Raw genomic sequence first — 15,794 nt, 5'->3', positions numbered from 1 at the left:
TCGGGCGGTTCGGAGATGGGATGGCCCGTCAACCGTTGATCTGGGCGCAGGACGATCGGACGGTTGGCGGGAAGGGCGAGGCGGCGGGAAGTTAAGGAGGGGAATATACAAGGGATATTCCGATTTCAATAATGCGCGGCAGGGGTTGTAGACTTAGGGAAAGTGGGTTATGGGGTTTAAAATGGGCGGGTTAATGTATTTACAGTTGGGGCTTAGGGATAAGGGGTAAAACATGGGTTTAATGTGCGCGGGTTTAACAATTTATGCCCAAAACTTAAGGTAAGGGGGCGGAAAAGAGGGTCTTTGAAGGTTTTAGGGCTAGGGGAGAGGTTGTTAGCATGACCAGGTGTCATCTAACTCCTTCTATGACTCGGATGGGCTAAAAACAGCCGCAGGTGGACCATTTTTTCCCGGAATTGGAAATAAATATGGCTATATTGCCAGGGAGGGGATATTTACATAAGGGAGTTATATACTTAGTTTTAGTAGGGGGAGGGGAAAACTAATAGGGAGTCATATACTAGAGTGAGTAGTTAATATGGAGATGATAAACAGGAGCTATGGTCAGGGACCTTAGGCTAATTTTGGGGAAAAGAATTTGAAAAGAAATAAAATCCTTGAGTGAAGCAGATATTCACCAAGGCAACTGATATGGATGATGATGAAACTAAGAGGAATTAAGCAGATCTTGACCTCTTTGGGAAGTTAGTAAGTGACTTCGGGAATTAGAAGAAGGGGGAGTTAGTGATGTCCACCTTTGAGCTACTTTGAATGAAAACTGCCTGCACTGTGATCTGTAAAGATGAAGCACTTTGTAACACAAAATTGATCATAAATCATCATTCTGCAACCTCACAGCTACCTACCCGGCCTACTCACCTAACATTTTTTCTTCTTTTTGGTTTGGGTGCACTTAGACTTGCAGACCCAGATTTACAATTTTTATTTTGAATGTTTCCTATCTAGCTCTACACTTATTTCTGCCAGGGCCCAGATTAAACAGTTGGGTCCCTTTTGTTTCTCTACCTATCTACAAATTTGCCAAGATTAAACTGTTTGGTCAGATGCATTCTCTATATTCTAAAACAGGAAATTGAAACCTAGGGAGACCAAGATTAGACTGTTTGGACCTCCCTTAAATGAAAACTCTTCAAAACTGGAAAAACTCATCAAAATTGGAATACAGTAATGCCATTTGGACTAGCACACTTCATGGCATCTTGTGGAAATATGGAACACTGCAGCCTGCAAAGTATGACATATTTGGCATGTAAAAATGTCAATCATGAAAGATGAAACCCTGTTGCAACAAGAGGCTAACATTGGCTCCACTTGGGGATGGCTTTTCCTTATGAAAAGTCAAGAACAGCAGGTCAGACTGCCTTGATCCTCTGTTTGTTGCATGTTATCACTCAGGTTGTCCTTAAGCTCCAGAAAAGGATACGGCCGAGGTAACCACAGACCAACTTTGGACTACAGGTTCTAGGCAACCTGCAATCAGAGAGAGCTCTCTTTCAGATTTAGCTTTGTTGAAAAGGATTTTAGGCTAGGTTTTGAGTTCAGAGGGTTTTTTTTTTGTTTTTGGTGGGAAAATTGATGTTTTCAGACAGAGAGGCAAGGCATAGTCTGGAAGTTTCAAACCATTGGGCGTGGAGTCGAGGAGGAAAACTGCTGGTGCATTTCTTCGGTCACAAGAGAGGGGAAGTGGAGCAAGATAGCTACGCATGAAACAATATTTCAGGTTTAAATGATGGAAAGAATGCTAAGTAATGAGAGGCAGTTAAGAATCTCTCAATCAAATTAATAGATGGAGGTAACAGAGCTCTACCTAGGGGCAGCGAAGAATCCCTAGATAATTGGCCAACACAGGTGAATCGGGGTAAATATGAGCCAGGAGGAATTCATATTCATAACCTATTCATTTAGAGGAAAACATAAAGAAATAGCAGAAATTGAGCATAGAGTGTACTTAAACAAATTCTAAGCTATTCTTTCTTTCTGCTATTTAGATAGTGGTAAACAATAAACAGAGGTAAGATGCACTTATTGCTTCAGACTGCAGCACAAGAATTCCATCTTCAGATCTTCAAAACATTCATTTACAACAGACAGTTTGCTCTCCAAGCTTTCAGCAATCTTTGATTATAGAAAAAACTCAGGTATACAATGCGAGTCTCTAGTGAAAATTCTCAATTTACCAACCCTTGTAAAAATGTAGAGGGCGTTATATATAGGGAAAAAAAAAAACGCTCTACAGCTACTTTTATTACATCTTGACCTAAACAGGTCATAAAGAATGATTAATTTGACCTAATCCTATCTGAAATAAATGCATGAAAATATCTTTGGCTACGCTGAGGGCCGCCGTATCAAAACTGAGTAAATGATGTTGTCCTCGGTGGCTTCGTGCAGTGTTTTCTGAAATAAATGTGTATGGGTTTCTGTATCTCTGATGTCTGGCGGCCTTGAATGCCTTAATTGTGATTTGAGGGCAAGGATGGGCTTACGCCTCCTGACTTGACTTTTCTGAGGGACTCATTAATGTACAGGTGCTTCGAGCCCCTAAAACAATCTTCGAGTGATACTCTTTGGCTCTTCTTCAACCTCTGATACTCTTTGGCAATAAACCGATGTTGCTCTGATGTGATGTGTGTTAAATCAACATTTAATGGCCGCTATTCGGCCTCTGTTTTCTTCAAAACTATTTTCTGCTCCTCTCGGCAAGCTTCGCGAAGAAAAATGTGTCATTTGGCGCCTTTCGGGCCTGCTGGGGGCTGCATAATGAAAAGATTCCCTAAAGATTCCCCATTCAGGCGCGCAAATCGCTCATCAAAAACTGCCTCAGAAACTGATTCTGGGGCTCCGGGGTGCGATTTTCACCCTTTGCGCTAAAAATGCTGATGACGTCAGCATGACGTGACTTTGTACGATGGATGACGTCAGCAGAATGACGTCAGCATGATGACGTGGCAGGATGACGTCAGCATGATGACGTCATCATGTACGGAGGTGATGTGGCAGTACGGCGGGTCTGATGATGTGGCAGGACACGTGGTAGGTGACTTGGCGGTACAGTGGCAGGAGGGCCACGCAGGGGGATGATGTGTCAAGGTGACTGGGCAAGGGGTTGACGTAGGCAGGTGACGTCATTGTGCAGGAGTGGTAAATGGTTTTGGGCGCACCGCGTTAGCGCCTGGGCGGTTTCGTCAAAGGGGGCTCCGCCACAGCCCAGGAGGTGACGCGTGGCAGGAGTACGGCGGCAATACCGCCCATCTCCCGGACACTAACCTTCGGGCGGTTCAGAGATGGGACGGCCCGTCAACCGTTGATCTGGGCGCAGGACGATCAGACGGTTGGCGGGAAGGGCAAGGCGGCGGGAAGTTAAGGAGGGGAATACACAAGGGATATTCCGATTTTAATAATGCGCGGCGAGGGTTGTAGACTTAGGGAAAGTGGGTTATGGGGTTTAAAATGGGCGGGTTAATGTATTTACAGTTGGGGCTTAGGGATAAGGGGTAAAACATGGGTTTAATGCGCGCAGGTTTAACAATTTATGCCCAAAACTTAAGGTAAGAGGGCGGAAAAGAGGGTCTTTGAGGGTTTTTAGGGCTAGGGGAGAGGTTGTTAGCATGACCAGGTGTCATCTAACTCCTGCTATGACTCGGATGGGCTAAAAACAGCCCCAGGTCGACCATTTTTTCTTGGACTTGGAAAAAATATGGCTATATTGCCAGGGAGGGGATATTTACATAAGGGAGTTATATACTTAGTTTTAGTAGGGGGAGGGGAAAACTAATAGGGAGTCATATACTAAAGTGAGTGGTTAATATGGAGATGATAAGCAGGCGCTAAGGTCAGGGACATTAGGCTAATTTGGGGAAAAGAATTTGAAAAGAAATAAAATCCTTAAGTGAAGCAGATCTTCTCCAAGGCAACTGATATGGATGATGATGAAACTAAGAGGAATCAAGCAGATCTTGACCTCTTTGGGAAGTTAGTAAGTGACTTAGGGAATTAGAAGAAGGGGGAGTTAGTGATGTCCACCTTTGAGCTGCTTTGAATGAAAACTGCCTGCACTGTGATCTTTAAAGATGAAGCACTTTGTAACACAAAATTGATCATAAATCATCATTCTGCAACCTCACAGCTACCTACCCGACCTAGTCACGTAACATTTTTTCTTCTTTTTGGTTTGGGTGCACTTAGACTTGCAGACCCAGATTTACAATTTTTCTTTTGAATGTTTCCTATCTAGCTCTACACTTATTTCTGCCAGGGCCCAGATTAAACAGTTGGGTCCCTTTGATTCTCTACCTATCTACAGATCTGCCAAGATTAAACTGTTTGGTCAGATGCATTCTCTACATTCTAAAACAGGAAATTGAAACCTAGGGAGACCAAGGTTAGACTGTTTGGACCTCCCTTAAAAAAATCTTCAAAACTGGAACAACTCATCAAAAATTGGAATCAGCAGTGGCATTTGGACTAGCACACTTCATGGCTTTCTTCTTTGGTCTCTTCTGGAAATATGGAACACTGCAGCTTGCAAAGTATGACATATTTGGCATGTAAAAATGTCAATCATGAAATATGAAACCTTGTTGCAACAGGAGGCTAACAGTGGCTCCACTTGGGGATGGCTTTTCCTTGTGAAAAGCCAAGAACAGCAAGTCAGACTGCCTTGATCTTCTGTGGTTGCTGTAGACTGGAAACATTTGTTCTAGCTGCTAAAAATATAAACTTTGAACTATGAACAACCTCCTCCTCAACTGAATTACTGTGAACTGTACAGCATTTCTTGCTTTCTTCTGCGTGCTTGATAATTATGTACAACGCTGCTGGAACATGCCTTTGATTGCGGATAGTTCTTTTCTACCATGAATTGCTTGTAATGTGACAGTTTTCCTTTTTCCGTTTTGCTGAAATTGGTGCGGAGACAGAGCCTTTAAAACTGGAACACTTGTGTCGGCTGTGTCTTTCACAAATTTACTGCCTTTCCTTTAACAATCGGCCTGCTTATACAAAATAAAAACAGAGTGCTGATATACCCAAATAAGACTGTACAAAGATATATACAAAACTGCATTGTGTCCCTTAAAAGGGGTCATGGTAATGTTTCAGCATACGGCCATTGACAGGGCCTTCTTCGGCAGTGTCGTCCTCTATAGATTTGAGAAAATAAGTGTTATTTCCCTGAACAGCAGAAATAACCAATGGACCTCTCCATAAAAAATCAAACTTGGCATGTTTGCCCTTGTCTTCTCTTCTTGAGTCCCATCTTAGAACTTTGTCACCAACATTGAAATCCTCAGCCTTAGCTCTCTTATCAAACATCTTTTTGAGCTTTTCTTGCACAATTTGAGCTCTGTCATAAACTTGTTCTCTGGTTTGCTGTAGATGGATGGTCTGATTGATTCTTGTTTGGATGTCATTTGGTTCAGCCTGAATCTCTTGTAACAGTTTGATAGTAGGAATGCCCAGGGATGAAGGAAATCTAGCCTCCATGCCGTATACCAGCTCATAAGGGCTCATCCCAATTAATCTTTTGCTTGAAAGTCTGTCTGCCCATAGGGCATTTACCAGTCTTTTGTGCCAGTTCTTCTTGTTTTCTTCCAGCACTTTCTTTATGATGTTGATGAGGCTTTTGTTAGATGATTCGGCCAAGCCATTACCTTGAGGGTAATAGGCTGTAGAGTGACCCAAAGTAATATGAAATCTGTGGCAAAAATTGATCATCGTTTTGGACTTAAAGGCAGTGGCATTGTCAGTGATGATTTTCTCAGGGCAGCCAAATCTAGAAAGGATATTGCACCCAAGGAATTGGATAATGATGGTGTCATTGGCTTGTCTACAGGGAATGGCTTCAACCCACTTAGTGAAATAGTCGGTCGCTGTTAGGATCCATTTGTGCTGGCCTGAGGAAGAGGGATGGATTTCTCCAATGAAGTCAAGACCCCATTGTTGAAAAGGTTGTTCGGTTGAGATGGGTTTAAGGGGCAGGGGTAACAGCTTTCTCTTGCCCTCAAAAATTTGGCATTTGTGACATGACATGGCAAACTTCTTTACATCTGCAAAAAGAGAGGGCCAATAAAAACCAGCCCTTAAAATTTTATCAGCAGTGGACTTCCAATATAGATGTCCTCCACAGTCACCTGCATGGAATTCTTTCATGACATTGTTAGTTTCATTCATGGTTAAACAATTAAGTAATATACCTTCATGATTTCTCCAAAATAGTGCACCATTTATAACACAAAACTTTAAAGCCTTCATTTTCAAAAATCTTTTCTTGGTTCTGGACAATCCTGGGGGAGCACACAGGTTTAACAATACAAAGCATATATCAGCGTACCATGGGGATTGTAAAAAGATTTCACTGATCTGTGGAGTCGCCAGCTCCGGTTCATTGTCCAGCTGGTTAATCTCTAAGGCTTGAAAATTTGTTTCGGACATCAGTTTAGCTAAAACTTGTCCCTTTATCAGCTTGGTTGGTTTCATTTCTATGTCATATTCAAGGATGTTTGCAATCCACTTGCCTCTTTTGCCTTCTAATCCCTCTTGAGTCAATATGTCCTTTACAGCAGCATGTGGGACATAGGCAATCACGTGTGAATATAAGATGTACACTCTGAAATCCTTGATGGCTTTGACGAGTGCGTAGGCCTACTTTTCCATTATTGGGTACTTCAAAGGGGCGTCTCTTAAGGCTCTGTTGAAAAAAGCGATTGGTTTTTCAGCTCCCTGTTCATCCTTTTGCAAAAAGACAGCGGCTATAGTGTGATCAGATGCAAACGAAAATATGATAAAATCCTTGTCAAACTGCGGGCTAGTTAGGACAGGGGTTTGTGTTAAGGCCGATTTGATACTCTCAAATGCTTGCTTGGTTACAAGAGACCATTTTACCTTGGCATCCTTCTTTAACATGTTGCTTAACCATCTTATCAGCTCAGCTAGATTTGGAATAAATCTTCTCAAGAAGTTGATTTTCCCAAGGAATGCTTGTAGCTCTTTAATGTTTCTTGGAAATGGGATTTGGAGGATGGCTTGTATTCTTTCGGGATCAATTCTGATTCCATCCTTTGATATGATGTGGCCAAGTAATTTTCCTTCTTCAAGGCCAAACAGAGACTTCTTGGGGTTCAAGAAAATGCCATATTTCCTACATGTCATGAAAATTTGCCTGAGATGCTTGAGGTGTTCTTCATCAGATTTGGAAAATGGGGTTAAGTCATCAAGGTAGACAACTAGGAAGTCATGTATTTCTTTGGCAAAAGCAATATCCATTGCTCGTTGAAAGGTAGCACCAGCGTTTTTAATACCAAAAGGCATCTTTACATACTTAAATGTTCCCTAGGGTGTAGTAAAGGCAGTTTTGTCTTGGTCATCCGGGTGAACAAGTATCTGGTTGAAACCTGAAAAACCATCTAGCAAAGAGATTCTAGATTATCCCACTACTCTTTGCAAGATGTGGTCCATTTTAGGCAAAGGGTAATGGTCTTTTAGGGAGACTTGATTTAAATTTCTGAGATCTACACAAAGTCTGATTTCACCTGTCTTTTTTCTCGTAGGAACAAGATTGGACACCCATTCAGAAAATCTGATGGGTGCTATTATGCCTGCTTCAAACATCCTCTTTACTTCCTTCTCAATCGGGGTAAGAAGCATAGGGTTAATTCTTCTAAGTTTCTGCTTTAAGGGTTTCTGGTTTGGTTTTAAAGGAATGGTGTGTTGGATCACCGAGGTGTCATAGGATTTCAGATCCTCATAGCTCCAAGCAAATACATCTTGGAACTCTTTGAATAAGTCAATGTAGTTGGGCTTTTGATCAAGTGGTAAATTTTTGGACAGTTTGATCATTTTTGGCTTCTCTGCTGTCCCAATGTTGTGTTCCTCTATCTCAGTGTTTATGGGCTGCAGTTTTGGATTTCTGGGCACGTCATTAGCATCAAACATGTCTTCTAGTGGGGTCAGGCCGGCAGGCAGAAAGTTATCTTTTAAGTCAATGATCTCTGTCTCTGTTTTGTCTACTTCTTCCAAGTGTATTTGTTTCAGCTGTTCTATGTTTTCTTCGTCAAAAATAGTTGGTTTCAGGATTTGTTTGGCTGTTGCAGCTGTTATATTTTGCTGACTTTCATCTGTTTGGTGTTGGGATCTGTTCATAGCATCCATGTCGATGTTAATATTCGCAAACTCATGCTCAAGGGTGAGGAAATTATTAATCTGGGCATCATTTTCGAATACTTGCCAATCTTTAATGTTATTTGGGACAGTGGGCCTATGTTTTATTTCAGCTGTGAAGGGATGGTTTGGGTCAAAAGGAAGCTTAAATGTATTAGCAAAGGTGGCTAGGCTGTGTGCATGAATGTTGTGATTTCTGGAAATCTTGTCAAGCTTGAATTCAGTGAATGCCTGGAGTATATTAGTAGCAGCGGTCCTATAGGCTCTCATTCTGTTGTCATTGGTTACAAAATTGCCTTTCATCTGTTGTATGATTAAATCAGAGTCTCCTAAAATAGACACTTTTGCAGCTCCTAGAGCTTTGAGGAGTTTAAGGCCTAGCAACAGAGCCTCATATTCTGCCATGTTATTTGTGCATTTAAAATTCAGTCTGTAGGCATGACCTTCTGCATGGTTGTTATATGTATTGTGAATCCAGACACCTGCCCCTACTCCTAACTTGTTGACAGAGCCATCAAACTCTAAATACCATGTGATTTCTTGCTTGTGGTTGATGCCTAAAGTGTCAGTCAGCTTAGGATTGGGCAGATTCGAAACTTCTGTTTGGGAAAGTTCTTTTGGTATGCTGGTTGCATTAGCTGTTGTGACAGTTTCATCAGTGTGTGCAACTGGTTCTTCGTTGATGTGTGCTTGTTGCTCTAGAGTAAAGGGCTCATTATCAATTGGAGAATTTGTATCATCATTAAACAAAATAAAGGAATCCATATCCGAGTGGATTGAGTAAATGGGAAAATTTTCAGGCTTGCTCTCACTACTTACCACATATTTCATGAGCGTTTCTCTATACAGTCTCTTTGGTTGCCCAAAGACGGAAATGGTGGCATAGGAAAGGTCTAATTGAAGGGATCCTTGGAGCTTTGCCCCCCATGATCTTGACAGGAGCATACCGTACTTTGGTGGAATGTCAGCAACCACTACATCCATGAGGATGGTCTTGTTGGGATATTGGACTAAGGAGAAACACAAGTCTTTGATGAGGCCTAGACATTTCACTTGACTTGAGTCAAATGAGTATAAATATTTGTAAGGTCTTGTAACATCAAGATTCAGTTTTTCCATAACAGCTTTGGGCATAAGATTGTGTGATGCCCCTGAGTCAAACATAGCATTGTGCAAAACTTTGTCATGTATATGCAAACTGACATAAAAGGGTGGGACAGGTCCATGTGTTGATTTTCCATTAACTTCTGGGCCAAACAACAGCTCTGGGGTGTCATCTAAAACATTTACATCATCCTTAACCTCTGGCATTTGAAGTGATCTTTGAATTTGCTGCCTATATACATCGTGTTTGGCAAGTTCTGAGAGGGGAATGGATATTTTCAACTTAGCTATTTCTGTCTCTAAATTAAATGGCTTTTCCATTGGAGTCTTGGTGTTGATAATGGCAGTTTTTTCTGTTTCATTTGAATTATCTGCGTTTCGCTCTTGTTTATCACTGCTATGGGAAGTTTTTGCTTGCAGTTTTTCAACTTCAGGAAAGTTTTTTGGAACCTTGTTCGAGCTTTCTTTCGAGGAAGAAGGTGGCAAAGGCTGATCTTTGGAAGGCTGTATTTCTGTTATGTCTTCTACAGTCACTTGATGCGGGTTTGGAACAGGTATATCAGCTGGTTCTGTTATGACAGCCTTGCCTTTAGTCTTGTTGGGTTGTTTTCCTTCCTTTGTTTTACTAGGTTCGAAATGTCAATGGTCCTAGTTCTCAGCTTATATTGTTTGTGTACTTCATACACAGCAGTATCATAACCTTGTTTAAAATCAAAAGACTCGCCAGACTTAGTCTGAAACTGATTGTAATCGAGTTCATCTTGGTCTTCTTGGGACAGGACAGTTTGGTGCTCACCCTTTAGATCCATTAAGTTCATGTGAGTGTCCTCTATGGGTTCACTAGAAGTAGATCCTTCAACATAATTATCTTGGAAAGGGGGTCTTATATCATGGTCTTGGTTAGTCCTACCAACATTTGTGTTCTGCGTTTTCCTAAAATTTGGGTTCCTTATGGTATTGGACTGCTGTCCTTCCCATGATGCTTTTCTCTCAACATTTTCTACTCTCTCTCCCAGCCTTTGCAGGCCATTGATGATAGCATCAAGCTTTTGATCAAAAGCTCAGGGTTCTTCCTTAAATGTGGTTCTTCTTTCCATTCTAGCTCTGTTTCTTTTGGCAATTAAATTGGCTTCTACGCTAACAGCAACATTTTGCATGTCCGCAAGGGTCTGAGGAGCTCTTTCTTTTAACTGGTATGCCATATCCGGGTCGAATCCATCGGGAAATTTGTACAAGGCAAGGTCAGGTGGAGGCCTTAAGTTCTGTGGTATTGCGTTATATACATTATTGAATCTTGCACAGTACTCCAAAACGGTCTCTTGAGGACCTCGTTTAATCGTATCATATTCAGCTAGTATGTGCAAGGGGTCTTTCTTTTTCTCCCATCTGTTGGTAAAGGATTGGTAAATCTCATCTGGGGTGGTTATGTAATTTGCAGCAAGTGATCTGAACCAAGTTCTTACATCACCTGTTAAACTCTGAACAAAAATTCTCATTCTCACGCTATCATCATCTATCTCGTAATTTTCAAAATAGTCTTGCATCTTTTTGGTATGCTGAATGGCTGTGAAAGGACCGGTGCTGTCAAAATAGGTAATTTTGGATTGGTATTCTTGAGGTAAAGCCCCAGCATTAGCAGGTAATTGCAGGGGTGCATATCTATTAGCCATATTGGTAGGTATAAGTGGAACAACGGGGAAAAGTGGAACAACTGGGGTAACGGAGATCACAGGAGTGACTGGAATGCTGGAAACAACATTAGTGTTAGTATGTGCAGTGAATGAAGGTGTGGAAGGAGGAGTTCGAGGTGTGGATGATGAACTAGGGGAAATAGGGGCCGAACGAAACAAAACCTTGATAGGAGTCGGAATACAGCTAGGGTAAGCTGTTTCAGGGCTCAAGTCAGCAAAATTTTCCTGTTTTTCTTACTTCCTAAGGATTTTCAGCATTATGTTAGGGTTTTCAAAAATAGCTGGAGGGTTGGGATCTAGATTTGACCTTGTATATCGTGGATTTTTCTTGGCAGCCATCTTCCGAATTGTTTTTTGGGTATTTTCCTGGGAACGTTTTTGTAATCAACAAGGGACTAATTAAAATTTGGGACAACTTATTTGTAACTTAAAACTTAGCATGAAGATTGACTGAAGCAACATTTATTTACTCCTGTTGATGCAAAGAAAAAAACAGTTTCAAAGGCTTCCTGGCTGACATTCAGGCTTCATCTGTAGTTTTAAGAGATAAACAACAATTGGAAAGTTTGATTTATGGTCTCAGCGGAGCTTTCTTACCTTCTTCGTGAAACTATCTGAGGAAGGTCCCCAGTGGAGTCGCCATTATGTTATCACTCAGGTCGTCCTTAAGCTCCAGAAAAGGATACGGCCGAGGTAACCACAGACCAATTTTGGACTGCAGGTTCTAGGCAACCTGCAATCAGAGAGGGCTCTCCCTTTCATATTTAGCTTTGTTGAAAAGGATTTTAGGCTAGGTTTTGAGTTCAGAGGGATTTTGTTTTGTTTTTGGTGGGAAAATTGATGTTTTCAGACAGAGAGGCAAGGCATAGTCTGGAAGTTTCAAACCATTGGGCGTGGAGTTGAGGAGGAAAACTGCTGGTGCATTTCTTCGGTCACAAGAGAGGGAAAATGGAGCAAGATAGCTGCGCATGAAACAATATTTCAGGTTTAAATGATGGAAAGAATGCTAAGTAATGAGAGGCAGTTAAGAATCTCTCAATCAGCTTAACAGATGGAGGTAACAGAGCTCTACCTAGGGGCAGCGAAGAATCCCTAGATAATTGGCCAACACAGGTAAATCAGGGTAAATATGAGCCAGGAGGAATTCATATTCATAACCTATTCATTTAGAGGAAAACATAAAGAAACAACAGAAATTGAGCATAGAGTGTACTTAAACAAATTCTAAGCTATTCTTTCTTTCTGCTATTTAGATAGTGGTAAACAATAAACAGAGGTAAGATGTACTTATTGCTTCAGACTGCAGCACAAGAATTCCATCTTCAGATCTTCAAAACATTCATTTACAACCGACAGTTTGCTCTCCAAGCTTTCAGCAATCTTTGATTATAGAAAAAACTCAGGTATACAATGCGAGTCTCTAGTGAAAATTCTCAATTTACCAACCCTTGTAACAATGTAGAGGGCGGTATATATAGGGAAAAAAAAAATGCTCTACAGCTGCTTTTATTACATCTTGACCTAAACAGGTCATAAAGAATGATTAATTTGACCTAATCCTATCTGAAATAAATGCATGAAAATATCTTTGGCTGTGCTGAGGGCCGCCGTATCAAAACTAAGTAAATGATGTTGTCCTCGGTGGCTTGGTGCAGTGTTTTCTGAAATAAATGTGTATGGGTTTCTGTATCTCTATTGTCTGGCGGCCTTGAATGCCTTAATTGTGATTTGAGGGCAAGGATGGGCTTACGCCTCCTGACTTGACTTTTTTGAGGGACTCATTAATGTACAGGTGCTTCGAGCCCCTGAAACAATCTTCGGGTGATACTCTTTGGCTCTTCTTCTTCCTCTGATACTCTTTGGCAATAAACCGATGCTGCTCTGACGTGCTGTGTGTTAAATCAACATTTAATGGCCGCTGTTCGGCCTCTGTCTTCTTCAAAACTGTTTTCTGCTCCTCTCGGCAAGCTTCGCGAAGAAAAATGGGTCATTTGGCGCCTTTCGGGCCTGCTGGGGGCTGCATAATGAAAATATTCCCTAAAGATTCCCCATTCAGGCCTATTTTATCCAGCGATTCCGGGGCTCCGGGGTGCGATTTTCGCCCTTCGCGCTAAAAATGCTGATGACATCAGCATGACGTGACTTTGTACGGCGGATGACGTCAGCATGATGACATGGCGGGATGACATCAGCATGATGACATCATCACGTATGGAGGTGACGTGGCAGTACGGCGGGTCTGATGATGTGGCAGGACACCTGGTAGGTGACTCGGCGGTACAGTGGCAGGAGGGCCACGCAGGGGGATGACGTGTCAAGGTGACTAGGCAGGGGGTGACGTCATTGTGCAGGAGTGGTAAATGGTTTTGGGCGCACCGCCTTAGCGCCTGGGCGGTTTCGTCAGAGGGGGATCCGCCACAGCCCAGGAGGTGACGCGTGGCGGGAGTACGGCGGCAATACCACCCATCTCCCGGACGCTAACCTTCGGGCGGTTCGGAGATGGGACGGCCCGTCAACCGTTGATCTGGGCGCAGGACGATCGGACGGTTGGCGGGAAGGGCGAGGCGACAGGAAGTTAAGGAGGGTAATATACAAGGGATATTCCGATTTTAATAATGTGTGGCGGGGGTTGTAGACTTAGGGAAAGTGGGTTATGGGGTTTAAAATGGGCGGGTTAATGTATTTACAGTTGGGGCTTAGGGATAAGGGGTAAAACATGGGTTTAATGCGCGCAGGTTTAACAATTTATGCCCAAAACTTAAGGTAAGGGGGCGGAAAAGAGGGTCTGTGAGGGTTTTTAGGGCTAGGGGAGAGGTTGTTAGCATGACCAGGTGTCATCTAACTCCTGCTATGACTCGGATGGGCTAAAAACAGCCCCAGGTGGACCATTTTTTCCCGGACTTGGAAAAAATATGGCTATATTGCCAAGGAGGGGATATTTACATAGGGGAGTTATATACTTAGTTTTAGTAGGGGAGGGGAAAACTAATAGGGAGTCATATACTAGAGTGAGTGGTTAATATGGAGATGATAAGCAGGCGCTAAGGTCAGGGACATTAGGCTAATTTGGGGAAAAGAATTTGAAAAGAAATAAAATCCTTGAGTGAAGCAGATCTTCACCAAGGCAACTGATATGGATGATGATGAAACTAAGAGGAATCAAGCAAATCTTGACCTCTTTGGGAAGTTAGTAAGTGACTTAGGGAATTAGAAGAAGGGGGAGTTAGTGATGTCCACCTTTGAGCTCCTTTGAATGAAAACTGCCTGCACTGTGATCTGTAAAGATGAAGCACTTTGTAACACAAAATTGATCATAAATCATCATTCTGCAACCTCACAGCTACCTACCTGGCCTACCCACCTAACATTTTTTCTTCTTTTTGGTTTGGGTGCACTTAGACTTGCAGACCCAGATTTACAATTTTTCTTTTGAATGTTTCCTATCTAGCTCTACACTTATTTCTGCCAGGGCCCAGATTAAACAGTTGGGTCCCTTTGATTCTCTACCTATCTACAGATCTGCCAAGATTAAACTGTTTGGTCAAATGCATTCTCTACATTCTAAAATAGGAAATTGAAACCTAGGGAGACCAAGGTTAGACTGTTTGGACCTCCCTTAAAAAACTCTTCAAAACTGGAACAACTCATCAAAAATTGGAATCAGCAGTGGCATTTGGACTAGCACACTTCATGGCTTTCTTCTTTGGTCTCTTCTGGAAATATGGAACACTGCAGCTTGCAAAGTATGACATATTTGGCATGTAAAAATGTCAATCATGAAAGATGAAACCCTGTTGCAACAGGAGGCTAACAGTGGCTCCACTTGGGGATGGCTTTTCCTTGTGAAAAGCCAAGAACAGCAAGTCAGACTGCCTTGATCTTCTGTGGTTGCTTTAGACTGGAAACATTTGTTCTGGCTGCTAAAAATATAAACTTTGAACTATGAACAACCTCCCCCTCAACTGAATTACTGTGAACTGTACAACATTACCTGCTTTCTTCTGCGTGCTTGATAATTATGTACAACGCTGCTGAAACATGCCTTTGATTGCGGATAGTTCTTTTCTACCATGAATTGCTTGTAATGTGACAATTTTCCTTTTGTCGTTTTGCTGAAATTGGTGCGGAGACAGAGCCTTTAAAACTGGAACACTTGTGTCGGCTGTGTCTTTCACAAATTTACTGCCTTTCCTTAAACAATCGGCCTGCTTATACAAAATAAAAACAGAGTGTTGATATACCAAAATAAGATTGTACAAAGATATATACAAAACTACATTGTGTCCCTTAAAAGGGGTCATGGTAATGTTTCAGCATACGACCATTGACAGGGCCTTCTTCGGCAGTGCCGTCCTCTATAGATCTGAGAAAATAAGTGTTATTTCCCTGAACAGCAGAAATAACCAATGGACCTCTCCATAAAAAATCAAACTTGGCATGTTTGCCCTTGTCTTCTCTTCTTGAGTCCCATCTTATAACTTTGTCACCAACATTGAAATCCTCAGCCTTAGCTCTCTTATCAAACATCTTTTTGAGCTTTTCTTGCACAATTTGAGCTTTGTCATAAACTTGTTCTCTGGTTTGCTGTAGATGGATGGTCTGATTGATTCTTCTTTGGATGTCATTTGGTTCAGCCTGAATCTCTTGTAACATTTTGATAGTAGGAATGCCCAGGGATGAAGGAAATCTAGCCTCCATGCCGTATACCAGCTCATAAGGGCTCATCCCAATTGATCTTTTGCTTGAAAGTTTGTCTGCCCATAGGGCATTTACCAGTCTTTTGTGCCAGTTCTTCTTGTTTTCTTCCAGCACTTTCTTTAT

The sequence above is a fragment of the Pinus tabuliformis genome, chromosome J (genome assembly GCF_031772625.1).
Source record: "Pinus tabuliformis cultivar Carrire ecotype Pingquan chromosome J, CPIR1, whole genome shotgun sequence".
Classification (NCBI taxonomy): domain Eukaryota; kingdom Viridiplantae; phylum Streptophyta; class Pinopsida; order Pinales; family Pinaceae; genus Pinus; species Pinus tabuliformis.
Note: the sequence above shows the minus strand (reverse complement) of the source record.